Source organism: Ranitomeya variabilis, chromosome 4, assembly GCF_051348905.1.
Source record: "Ranitomeya variabilis isolate aRanVar5 chromosome 4, aRanVar5.hap1, whole genome shotgun sequence".
Taxonomy (NCBI): Eukaryota; Metazoa; Chordata; class Amphibia; order Anura; family Dendrobatidae; genus Ranitomeya; species Ranitomeya variabilis.
In genome coordinates this window covers 761,819,050-761,831,567 of record NC_135235.1, presented here as the reverse complement: position 1 = coordinate 761,831,567, position 12,518 = coordinate 761,819,050, and the positions used below count along the sequence as shown (strand labels likewise).

Here is a 12,518-nt window from a genome sequence, read left to right as displayed (position 1 = left end):
TTGTTTAAAAATAGATTTAACGTCTCAGGGGTCCCTCTCTATAAGCAAAAAGCATCAGCTATATATCTCCACCATAACAGGCAATGTGATTGATATAATGTGTTTGGATATACAAATTCTGATTCAAAAAAGCCTTAAAGCAGATTGTATATGGTGGGGCCACATTGGACCCCATAGCTGTGCCTTGAATTTGAAGATAAACTGTGTTTTCAGTAAGAAAAAAAAATCTGTTAAAACCAATTTAAGTAGGTCAATTAAGAAGGTAATTTCTTCAGTATCAATTGAGGATTGTTCCAATAACTGTTTAGCTGTCTTGATACCTTTCTCATGCTGTAAAGAAGTATACAAATTATTTACATCAAAAGAGGCAAGTAGAGTTCCCTCAGGTAATTGTCCCTGATTCTTAATGGTTTGTAAAAAATCCCCTGTATCCAAAAGGAAAGATGGAGTAGTTTTGAGGAGGGGTGTCAGGACCTTTTCCAATAGTTTTGCTGATGGGGATAAAATAGAATCAGTCGAAGCAACAATTGGCCTCCCTGGTGGTTTATCAAGTCTTTTATGTATCTTTGGTAGCATGTAATAAACAAGAATAATAGTGGATCGCCCCCAGGCCCAGGGCAATGGGGTACCTGGCACCACGGGAAAGCCCTCACAACCTTTGTAGATGTTTCTGATGTTCTCTCTCTCTGTCCCCCAGATGGTATGGCTAGGACAACCCGTATGACGGGGTAGGCCTGGAGTTAATTTATAGGGACCCTTGTGATGCCCCTCTCCCACAGTTGCCTCCGTTGTCTTCTTAGGTATTTAGGTTGGGCAGCCAACTTGGAATTGACTGTCCTGCCGTTGTTTAGAGTAATGCGTAGAGTCAGTACAAACTCGGTGTTCCGGCCACCGGCTACGTGCCTCAGAAGGATGTTGCCGAGATCTTAAGGCAGGACTCCTTCTGGTGTTATCTCCTTATTGCTAAGACTTCGGTTCTCACTGCACTCCCCCCGTTAAATCCAGTACTCCCGGACTGGGAAAAGAAGAACAACAATACATGTTAGCAAAAGACATACAACATTTTGAAATGCTATAAACAAGCAAATATAACAGTGCGTCCCTTTATGGGAGGTGAGGACACTTGAACTTTACAAACAAAAACATATTTACATTGTGCTTAAGATTTTAAATAACACTTATTATTTAACTTACTATAAATAACCATTAGTACCCATACAGGTATTCTACTTACTAACTACAAGTGCAAAACAGTACTTTCCCTTTAAGTACGTGTATCCACTAAAGGTATACTATCTAACTAAGTGCTATAACAATAATTTAACATTTTTCTTATTCTAAGTGCAAATCAACATTCTCTTTATTTCTCTTTCACGTATGCAGGACTATCTCCCTACGGGCCTACTGCATCTTTCTTTGGCTGTCTATTATCAATACTAATAATCACTTTGTCCTCAGTTTTATTCAAGAACATTGTTAACGTTTCTACTGCTAGCTACATAGTACTACTATGTAAGAACATTACTATCTAACTATTTAAGGCAACATTATCATGTTTCAACTAAGTGCAACAACTGAACATTCCCTTTAAGAGGGAACCAAGTCCCTTCTGAGGCAGTGCAAACCATGAATTTGCAAGTTTGTTTAAAGCAAGAACTTTTGCGCTGTAATCAGGAACAGTCTCTTCAAAAAGCTCTTCTTTTTGTAAAACCAGTAGAGGGCACCTTTAAGAAGGTGCAAACTATATACAGCAACAGTTTGTGAACCATTCACCGACCATGATTCCACAGTCTCTTTCAAAATAGCAATAAACTTGGGCAAAACTCAAAAACAATAGGGATCCCGGGTCAACAAAGGGATCCCTTTAACCCCTTAACGACCGCCGATACGCCTTTTAACGGCGGCCGCTAAGGGTACTTAAACCACAGCGCCGTTAATTAACGGCGCTGTGGAAAAAGTGAATAGCGCCCCCCAGAGTCGGATTTTCTCTGGGGTCTCGGTTGCCGAGGGTAGCCAAGACCCCAGAGAACATGATTCGGGGGGTTTTTACCGACCCCCGAGTTGCGATCGCCGGTAATTAACCGTTTACCGGCGGTCGCAACAAAAAAAAAAAAACGCGATTTGCCGTTTAATTTCTCTGTCCTCCGATGTGATCGCACATCGGAGGACAGAGAAATGTGGTCCCCGATGGCCCCCAATAGCCCCCCAATACTTACCTACCTCCCCCGGTGCTCCTCGTGTCTCCCCATGGGCGCCGCCATCTTTTTTCCGGGAAAAAATGGCGGGCGCACGCGCAGTGCGCCCGCCGCCCGGCACCCGGATGTTCTTTGGGGTCTCGGCTGCCGGGGGTAGCCGAGACCCCAAAGAACATGATCGGGGTCGATTTGCACCGACCCCTGCTTTGCGATCGCCGGTAATTAACAGTTTACCGGCGACCGCAAAAAAAAAAAAAAAAAAAAAAGCGATCAGTTATTTCTCTGTCCTCTGATGTGATCGCACATCAGAGGACAGAGAAATAGGGGGATTCGGGGACCCTATCATACTCACCCGGGGTCCCTGGGTCCTCTTCTGTCTTCTCCTGCCAGCCGGCTTTTTCATCATGGCGGGCGCATGCGCAGTGCGCCCGCCATCTGCTGCCATCTGCCGGCCGGCAGGAGAAGACAAGTTGGGGCTAAAATTAGGGTTAGGGTTAGGGTTAGGGTTAGAGTTAGGGTTAGGGTTAGGGTTAGGGTTGGGGCTAAATTTAGGGTTAGGGCTAGGGTTAGGGTTAGGCTACTTTCACACTAGCGTTTTTTGGCTTCCGTCGCAATGCGTCGTTGGAGAAAAAACGCATCCTGCAAAAGTGCTTGCAGGATGCGTTTTTTCTCCATTGGCTTGCATTAGCGACGCATTGCGACGGATTGCCACATGTCGCATCCGTCGTGCGACGGATGCGTCGTGCTTCGGCGGACCGTCGACACAAAAAAAACTACATGTAACTTTTTTGTGCGACGTGTCCCACATAGTTCAGTGCCACGTGCCACGTATTTAAGTGACACGTGCCACGTATCAAAGTGCCACGTGCCACATATTTCAGTGCCACGTATCAAAGTGCCACGTGCCACGTATCAAAGTGCCACGTGCCACGTATCAAAGTGCCACGTGCCACGTATCAAAGTGCCACGTGCCACATATTCCAGTGCCACGTATCAAAGTGCCACGTGCCACGTATCAAAGTGCCACGTGCCACGTATCAAAGTGCCACGTGCCACGTATCAAAGTGCCACGTGCCACGTATCAAAGTGCCACGTGCCACATATTTCAGTGCCACGTGCCACGTATCAAAGTGCCACGTGCCACGTATCAAAGTGCCACGTGCCACATCTTTCAGTGCCACGTGCCACGTATTTAAGAGACACGTGCCACGTATCAAAGTGCCACGTGCCACATATTTCAGTGCCACGTGCCACGTATTTAAGTGACACGTGCCACGTATCAAAGTGCCACGTGCCACATATTTCAGTGCCACGTATCAAAGTGCCACGTGCCACAGTGCCACGTGCCACGTATCAAAGTGCCACGTGCCACGTATCAAAGTGCCACGTGCCACGTATTTCAGTGCCACGTATTTAAGTGACACGTATCACGTATAAGTGCCACGTGTCACGTATTTAATTGCCACATATTTAAGTGCCACGTATCAAGATTTTCCATGGAGAACAGACACATCCAGAGATATGTCTGCTCTCCACGGCTGCAGCAACACACTGACAGGAGCCATAGTTCCTGTCGGTGTGTCACTGCGCATGCGCGAGCGAGTTTACCGGCGGTCATTGACCCCGGCACTCTCGCTTAGCGGCAGTGCTGCGTGGGAAAGTTCAACGCAGCTGTACTGCTGTTAACCGAGACGCCGGAGTCATTGAACTCCGGAACAGTACGCGATACACTGCTAGGAGCTTCGCTCCTGGCAGTGTATCGCCGGAGAGCAGCCGATCGGCGTGGGACACTCGTTTTATGGATTCTGCGGACAGGGAGTATGAATTTGGTTTATTATTTTTGGATTTTTTCCTGGAGGATCGAGGGCTTCGCCTACAAGTGTGCTGTTGGTGAGTATATACTCTGTGTTATATGTTGTATGTACTGTGTGTCATGTATGTGTATTGTGTGTAGGTGTTTTGTGTAACTTTACAATTGTGCTAAGTCGCCGGACACAGGGACAACTCTCCCATCCTAATACCGGATGGGAGTAGTAGTCCCATACGGCGACTTAGCACAATGGTGGCACTAGCGTCGCATGGGGACACACACACGCACACACACGCACACACACGCACACACACACACACAGAAGGACTCCATGCTGCTTCACTGGGGGGCGGGGGCTTCCCTCTTCCTGTCCGACGTCACGTCCGGTCCTGGGTGTCAACCCCTCCGTACAAAGACGCCGACACCCAGGACAAAGGCGATGTGTGTGGAAGGTAATATGGGGCCCTAGGGGGATACGCAGACACGCCGCTGCGTAAAGAATTGACATGTCAATTCTTTTTACGCCGGCGTGTTTGCAGACAAAAGCGCCACGTTTTTTTGCGGTGTGTCTGAACGGCAAAGTGAATTTCTCATTCACTTTGCCGGCAGACGAAAATGACATTGCGCATTTTTGAAAAGCGCCCGCAAAATAGCGCTCAAAAATGCGCTATGTCTGAAAGTAGCCTAAGGCTTCTTTCACACTTGCGTCGGTACGGGGCGGTCGCAATGCGTCGGCCCGATGTACCGACGCACGTTGTGAAAATTGTGCACAACGTGGGCAGCGGATGCAGTTTTTCAACGCATCCGCTGCCCAGTCTATGTCCTGGGGAGGAGGGGGCAGAGTTACGGCCACGCATCCGCGGAAATGGCGGACGCGACGTACAAAAAAAAGGTTACATTGAACTTTTTTTGTGACGACGGGGGCTAAAGTTATGGTTAGGGTTGGGGCTAAAGTTAGGGTTGGGGCTAAAGTTAGGGTTAGAGTTGGGATTAGGGTTAGGGTTTGGATTAGGGTTGGGATTAGTGTTACGTTTGGGATTAGGGTTGGGATTAGGGTTAGGATTAGGGTTAGGGGTGTGTTGGATTTAGGGTTTTGATTAGGGTTATGGTTAGGGTTGAGATTAGGGCTGTTTTGGGGTTAGGGTTGTGATTATCGTTAGGGTTGTGATTAGGATTATGGATCGGGTTGAGATTAGGGTTAGGGCTGTGTTGGGGTTAGGGTTGGAGTTAGAATTGGGGGGTTTCCACTGTTTAGGTACATCAGGGGGTCTCCAAACACGACAGCCAATTTTGCGCTAAAAAAGTCAAATGGTACTCCCTCCCTTCTGAGCTCTGCCGTGCGCCCAAACAGTGGTTTACCCCCACATATGGGGCATCAGCGTACTCGGGATAAATTGGACAACAACTTTTGGGGTCCAATTTCTCCTGTTACCCTTGTGAAAATAAAAACTTGGGGGCTAAAAATCTTTTTTGTTGGAAAAAAATATATTTTTTTATTTTCACTACTCTGCATTATAAATTTCTGTGAAGCACTTGAGCTTTCAAAGTTCTCACCACATATCTAGATAAGTTCCTTAGGGGGTCTAGTTTCCAAAATTTGGTCACTTGTGGGGGTTTCTACTGTTTAGGTACATTAGGGGTCTGCAAACGCAACATAACGCCCGCAGACAATTCTATCAAAGTCTGCATTGCAAAATGGCGCTCCTTCCCTTCCGAGCTCTGCCGTGCGCCCAAACAGTGGTTTACCCCCACATATGGGGTACCAGCATACTCAGGACAAATTGGACAACAACTTTTGGGGTCCAATTTCTCTTGTTACCCTTGTGAAAATAAAAATTTGGGGGCTAAAAAAATCTTTTTTGTGGGAAAAAAAATATTTTTTATTTTCACTACTCTGCATTATAAACTTCTGTGAAGCACTTGGGCATTCAAAGTTCTCACCACATATCTAGATAAGTTCCTTGGGGGGTCTATTTTCCAAAATGGGGTCACTTGTTGGGGGTTTCTACTGTTTAGGTACATTAGGGGTCTGCAAAGGCAACATAACGCCCGCAGACAATTCTATCAAAGTCTGCATTCCAAAATGGCACTCCTTCCCTTCCGAGCTCTGCCATGCGCCCAAACAGTGGTTTACCCCCACATATGGGGTACCAGCATACTCAGGACAAATTGGACAACAACTTTTGGGGTCCAATTTCTCTTGTTACCCTTGTGAAAATAAAAACTTGGGGGCTAAAAAATCTTTATTGTTAAAAAATATATATTTTTTATTTTCACGACTCTGCATTATAAACTTCTGTGATGCACTTGGGCATTCAAAGTTCTCACTACACATCTAGATAAGTTCCATGGGGGGTCTAGTTTCCAAAACGGGGTCACTTTTGGGGGGTTTCTGCTGTTTAGGCACATCAGGGGCTCTCCAAACGCGACATGGCGTCCGATCTCAATTCCAGTCAATTTTGCATTGAAAAGTCAAATGGCGCTCCTTTGCTTCCGAGCTCAGCCATGCACCCAAACAGTGGTTTACCCCCACATATGGGGTGTCGGCGTACTCAAGACAAATTGTACAACAGCTTCTGGGGTCCATTTTCTCCTGTTACCCTTGGTAAAATAAAAATTTGGAGGCAAAAAGATCATTTTTGTAGAAAAAATGAGATTTTTTATTTTCACGGCTCTACGTTATAAACTTCTGTGAAGCACTTGGGGGTTCAAAGTGCTCACCACACATCTAGATAAGTTCCTTGGGGGGTCTAGTTTCCAAAATGGTATAACTTGTGGGGGGTTTCCACTGTTTAGGCACATCAGGGACTCTCCAAACGCGACATGGCATCCGATCTCAATTCCAGCCAATTCTGCATTGAAAAAGTCAAACGGTGCTCCTTCACTTCCAAGCTCTGCGGTGCGCCCAAACAGTGGTTTACCTCCACATATGGGGTATCGACGTACTCAGGAGAAATTGCACAACAACTTTTGTGGTCTAATTTCTCCTGTTACCCTTGTGAAAATAAAAATTTTGGGGCAAAAAGATCATTTTTGTAGAAAAAATGAGATTTTTTATTTTCACGGCTCTACGTTATAAACTTCTGTGAAGCACTTGGGGGTTCAAAGTGCTCACCACACATCTAGATAAGTTCCTTGGGGGGTCTAGTTTCCAAAATGGTATCACTTGTGGGGGGTTTCCACTGTTTAGGCACATCAGGGACTCTCCAAACGCGACATGGCATCCGATCTCAATTCCAGCCAATTCTGCATTGAAAAAGTCAAACGGTGCTCCTTCACTTCCAAGCTCTGCGGTGCGCCCAAACAGTGGTTTACCTCCACATATGGGGTATCGACGTACTCAGGAGAAATTGCACAACAACTTTTGTGGTCTAATTTCTCCTGTTACCCTTGTGAAAATAAGAATTTGTGGGCGAAAAAATCATTTTTGTGAAAACAAATGCGATTTTTTATTTTCACGGCTCTACGTTATAAACTTCTGTGAAGCACTTGGGGGTTCAAAGTGCTCACCACACATCTAGATAAGTTCCTTGGGGGGTCTAGTTTCCAAAATGGTGTCACTTGTGGGGGGTTTCCACTGTTTAGGCACATTAGGGGCTCTCCAAACGCGACATGGCGTCCGATCTCAATTCCAGCCAATTCTGCATTGAAACAGTCAAACGGTGCTCCTTCACTTCCAAGCTCTGCGGTGCGCCCAAACAGTGGTTTACCTCCACATATGGGGTATCGGCGTACTCAGGAAAAATTGCACAACAAAATTTGTGTTTAAATTTCTGTTTTTACACTTGTGAAAATTAAAAAAAATGGTTCTGAAGTAAAATGTTTGCAAAAAAAGTAAAATGTTAATTTTTTTCTTCCACATTGTTTTAGTTCCTGTGAAGTACGTAAAGGGTTAATAAACTTCTTGAATGTGGTTTTGAGCAGCTTGAGGGGTGCAGTTTTTAGAATGGTGTCACACTTGGTTATTTTCTATCATATAGACCCCTCAAAATCACTTCAAAGGTGATGTGGTCCCTAAAAAAAACATGGTGTTGTAAAAATGAGAAATTGCTGGTCAACTTTTAACCCTTATAACTCCCTAACAAAAAAAAAAATTGTTTCCAAAATTGTGCTGATGTAAAGTAGACATGTGAGAAATGTTATTTATTAACTATTTTTTGTGACATATCTCTCTGATTTAAGGGCATAAAAATACAAAGTTTGAAAATTGCAAAATTTTAAAAATTTTCGCCATATTTCCATTTTTTTCATAAATAATCGCAAGTAATATCGAAGAAATGTTACCACTAACTTGAAGTACAACATGTCACGAAAAAACAATCTCAGAATCAGCGGGATCCGATAAAGCGTTCCAGAGTTATAACCTCATAAAGTGACACTGGTCAGAATTGTAAAAATTGGCTCGGTCATTAAGTACCAAATTGGCTCTGTCACTAAGGGGTTAAGAATAACTAGACTAGGGTTGAGCAAAACGGATCGGTCATTTTCAAAAGTCACCGACTTTTGGCAAAATCGGGTTTCATGAAACCCGATCCGATCCCAGCGTGGGATCGGCCATGCGGTACACTATCTTGGCGCCAAAGTCGCGTTTCATATGACGCTTAAAGCGCCATTTCTCAGCCAATGAAGGTGCATGCAGAGTGTGGGCAGCGTGATGACATAGGTCCTGGTCCCCACCATCTTGGAGAAGGGCATGGCAGTGATTGGCTTGCTTTCTGCGGCGTCACAGGGGCTATAAAGGGGCGTTCCCGCCGACCGCCATCTTACTGCTGCTGATCTGAGCATAGGGAGAGGATGCTGCCGCTTCATCAGAAGCAGGGATAGTGTTAGGCAGGGTCCATTCACCCCCAAACCGCTTGTGCTGTAGCGATTTCCACTGTCCAACACCACCTTTTCTTTGCAGGGACAGTGGAGGCTATATTTCTGTGCAACAGCTCTGTAGGTTATAAGGCTCCCTGATAGCTGCGCTGCTGTGTGTACGCCGCTGTGCAAACCAACTGCTTTTTTCAAAGCACAAATCCAGTTGCTCCTTCCTTTCTGCACAGCTATCTTGTTTGTTTGTCCACACTTTTGACTTTTGTGTGCAGCAGTCCTTGTTATTGCTGCCTGCCATACTTTTCTGAGATTACTGTAGGGAGATAGTAATTGTAGTACAGTCCCTTTTTTTGTTTTTTTTTTGTTATATCTCTTCAAGCCACTTTCTGCCACAGAAAATATACCGTACTCTAATACAGTGGCCCAGATTTAATCACTAGTCTCCCTGAAAAAAAAAGGGGCAAATTAAAATTGGCAAATCTGCATCAGTGCCAGTCCTGTCTGTGGCATCTGTCTTTCATGTTCTGCCACAGAAAACCTACTGTATAACAGTGGGCCTGATTTCTTCACAATTCTCCCAGAAAAAAAAAGTGGGAGATTAAGATTGGCAAATCTGCATCAGTGCCAGTCCTGTGTGTGGCATCTGTCTTTCTTTTTCTGCCACAGAAAACCTACTGTATAACAGTGGGCCTGATTAAATCACTAGTCTCCCAGAAAAAATAAAACAAGTGGGAGATTAAGATTGGCAAATCTGCATCAGTGCCAGTCCTGTGTGTGGCATCTGTCTTTCTTTTTCTGCCACAGAAAACCTACTGTATAACAGTGGGCCTGATTATATCACTTGTCTCCCATATCCAAAAAAAAAATTAAAATAAAGGGAGAATAATCTTGCCAAATCTGTGCCAGTGCTGTCTGTGGTATCTGTCAGTCATTTTGTGCCACAGGAACTATACTGTGATATAGTGGGCCTGATTAAATCCCTTGTCTCCCATATCAAAAAAAGAGGGACATTTCTATTGCCAGTGTTTTTATCTGCGTCAGTCCTGTTAGTGCCATATCTGCCAGCCTCTTTCTGCCAATCAAACGGTGTAGTGTAATACAGTGGGCCTGATTTTTCCCTGCATTCTCCCACACATAAAAAAGGGAGATTTCAATTCACAACAAGTTCACGTACACCTTCTACCTGGTTTTACAGGACCACATAACGGTTGTTAATTTGGTTACATTTTTCCAAGAATGAGGAAGTCTGGTGGAAGAGGTCGTGGCCATGGGCGGTCATTGCCAGCTGGTAATGATGGTAGTGGTGGTGGTCGTGGAGCATCAGGTGGTCATGGGAAAATCAATATAGCCCCTAAGTCTCGAGTTGTTGAGCCAGCGTCATCGTCTGGCTACACAAGGCCTCGAAGGCTCTCTTTTCTGGGAGTAGGAAAACCGCTTTTGAAGCCGGAGCAGAAGGAACATGTATTGGCTTTCATTGCTGACTCTGCCTCTAGCTCTTTCGCCTCCTCCTCGGAAAGTGCCAAATGTCAGAGCAGTGCGTCGTCAGTGGATGCTCCCGGTCAGGAACAAGTCGCTTCCTTGTGTCCTTCACCTAGAACAACAGTGAAGGATGCGTCAGGCGACACAACAGGTTACTTCATGGAGCTCTTTACACATACCGTGCCTGGGTTAGAAAGGGAAATTGTTAACAGGCCATGCCCATTACAAGATGAATCAGACATGGATTGCACAGATGCACAGACACAGCCAGATTATTATGCTGTTCCTTTGACTCAGATCAGAACATTGCCCTCGCAGTGTACTGATCCTGAATCTGACCCTGATGAGACTATTGAGCCCCGTCACGAATGCTATAGCACCGGCTTACACGGTGACACAGAGGAAGGTGCACAGGACATAGAAGAGGAGGTGATAGATGACCCAGTTGTTGACCCCGATTGGCAGCCATTGGGGGAACAGGGTGCAGGCGGCAGTAGCCCTGAAGCGGAGGAGGAGCCGCAGCAGGCAACAACATCACAACAGGTTCCATCTGGCAGGCCCGTATCTGGCCAAAAATGTGTGGCAAATCCAAAACCAGTTATAGGACAGCATGGCCATCCGGTTAAAGTAGCTCAGTGTGCAATGCCTGAAAAGGTATCCGATAGTAGGAAGAGTGCAGTCTGGCATTTTTTTAGCCAAGATCCAAATGATCAGTGCAAAGTCATCTGTAAAAAATGCTCAAGGGCCTTAAGCAGAGGTCAGAATGTTAAAAATCTAAATACAAGTTGCATGCATAGACATTTAACCACCATGCACTTGCAAGCCTGGACTAACTACCAAACGTCCCTTAACGTTGGAGCACCCTCTCACAATGAAGCTAGTCAACAACGCTACATCCCTTCCCTCACTGTAAGCCCACCGTTTACCACACCACCTGCAGTAAATGTGGAGGTTTTGTCGCAAGGCCAAAGCAGTCAGGAAATCACCAGGTTCGTGGTAGGAAACACTGTATATAGGGCAACAGCAAGAATACCATAACCAACCCTCTCAGTCTGCCATGTCCACCGGCACCACCGCTAGTTCCACCATATGCAGCTCTCCAGTCCAGCTCACCCTACATGAGACTCTCGTTAGGAAAAGGAAGTACTCATCCTCACATCCGCGTACACAGGGTTTGAACGCCCACATTGCTAGACTAATCTCGTTAGAGATGATGCCCTAACGGTTAGTTGAAAGCGAAGCTTTCAAAGCCCTGATGGACTACGCTGTACCACGCTATGAGCTACCCAGTCGACAATTCTTTTCGAGAAAAGCCATCCCAGCCCTCCACCAGCATGTAAAAGACCGAATTATCCATGCGCTCAGGCAATCTGTGAGTAGAAAGGTGCACCTGACAACAGATGCATGGACCAGTAGGCATGGCCAGGGGCGTTACGTCTCCATCACGGCACACTGGGTTAATGTGGTGGATGCAGGGTCCACAGGGGACAGTAATATTGGGACAGTTCTGCCTAACCCACGGTCTAGGAAACAGTTGGCTGTAGGCGTTCATCCCCCCTCCTCCTCCTCGTCCTCCAGCAGAAGCGAGAGCTCGTCCACAGACCGCAGTCGCACGACCACTCCATCTGCAGCTGCCACTGTTGCACACGAGGTGTCCAATTATGGAACAGCTAGTGGCAAGCGTCAGCAGGCTGTATTGGCAATGAAGTGTTTGGGCAACAACAGACACACCGCGGAAGTTCTGTCCGAGTTCTTGCAGAAAGATACTCAGTCATGGCTGGGCACTGTACATCTTGAGGCAGGCAAGTAGTGAGTGATAACGGAAGGAATTTTATGGCTGCCATAGCCCTTTCACAACTGAAACACATTCCTTGCCTGGCTCACACCTTAAACCTGGTGGTGCAGTGCTTCCTGAAAAGTTATCCGGGGTTACCCAACCTGCTGCTGAAAGTGCGCAGACTTTTCTCTCACATCCGCCGTTCGCCCGTACACTCCAGCCGTATGCAGAACCATCAGCGGTCTTTGAACCTTCCCCAGCATCGCCTAATCATCGACGTTGCAACAAGGTGGAACTCCACACTGCACATGCTTCATAGACTGTGCGAACAGAGGCGTGCTGTTATGTATTTGTGGGAGGATACACATACACGGGCAAGCAGTTGGATGGCAGACATGGAGTTGTCAGCTGTGCAGTGGTCAAAGCTCCAATACCTGTGTCA

The 12,518-nt window shown here is 46.1% G+C and overlaps 1 long non-coding RNA gene across 1 annotated transcript in view; it reads right to left on the bottom strand.

The window, feature by feature from the left end:
• Window positions 1–965: 965 nt before the first annotated feature.
• LOC143766908 (uncharacterized) overlaps window positions 966–12,518 on the bottom strand; it is a 58,900-nt gene continuing 47,347 nt past the window's right edge. Inside the window, exon 3 of the long non-coding RNA XR_013213662.1 lies at window positions 966–1,015. This is a non-coding gene — a long non-coding RNA (uncharacterized LOC143766908). The remainder of the gene's footprint in view (window positions 1,016–12,518) is intronic.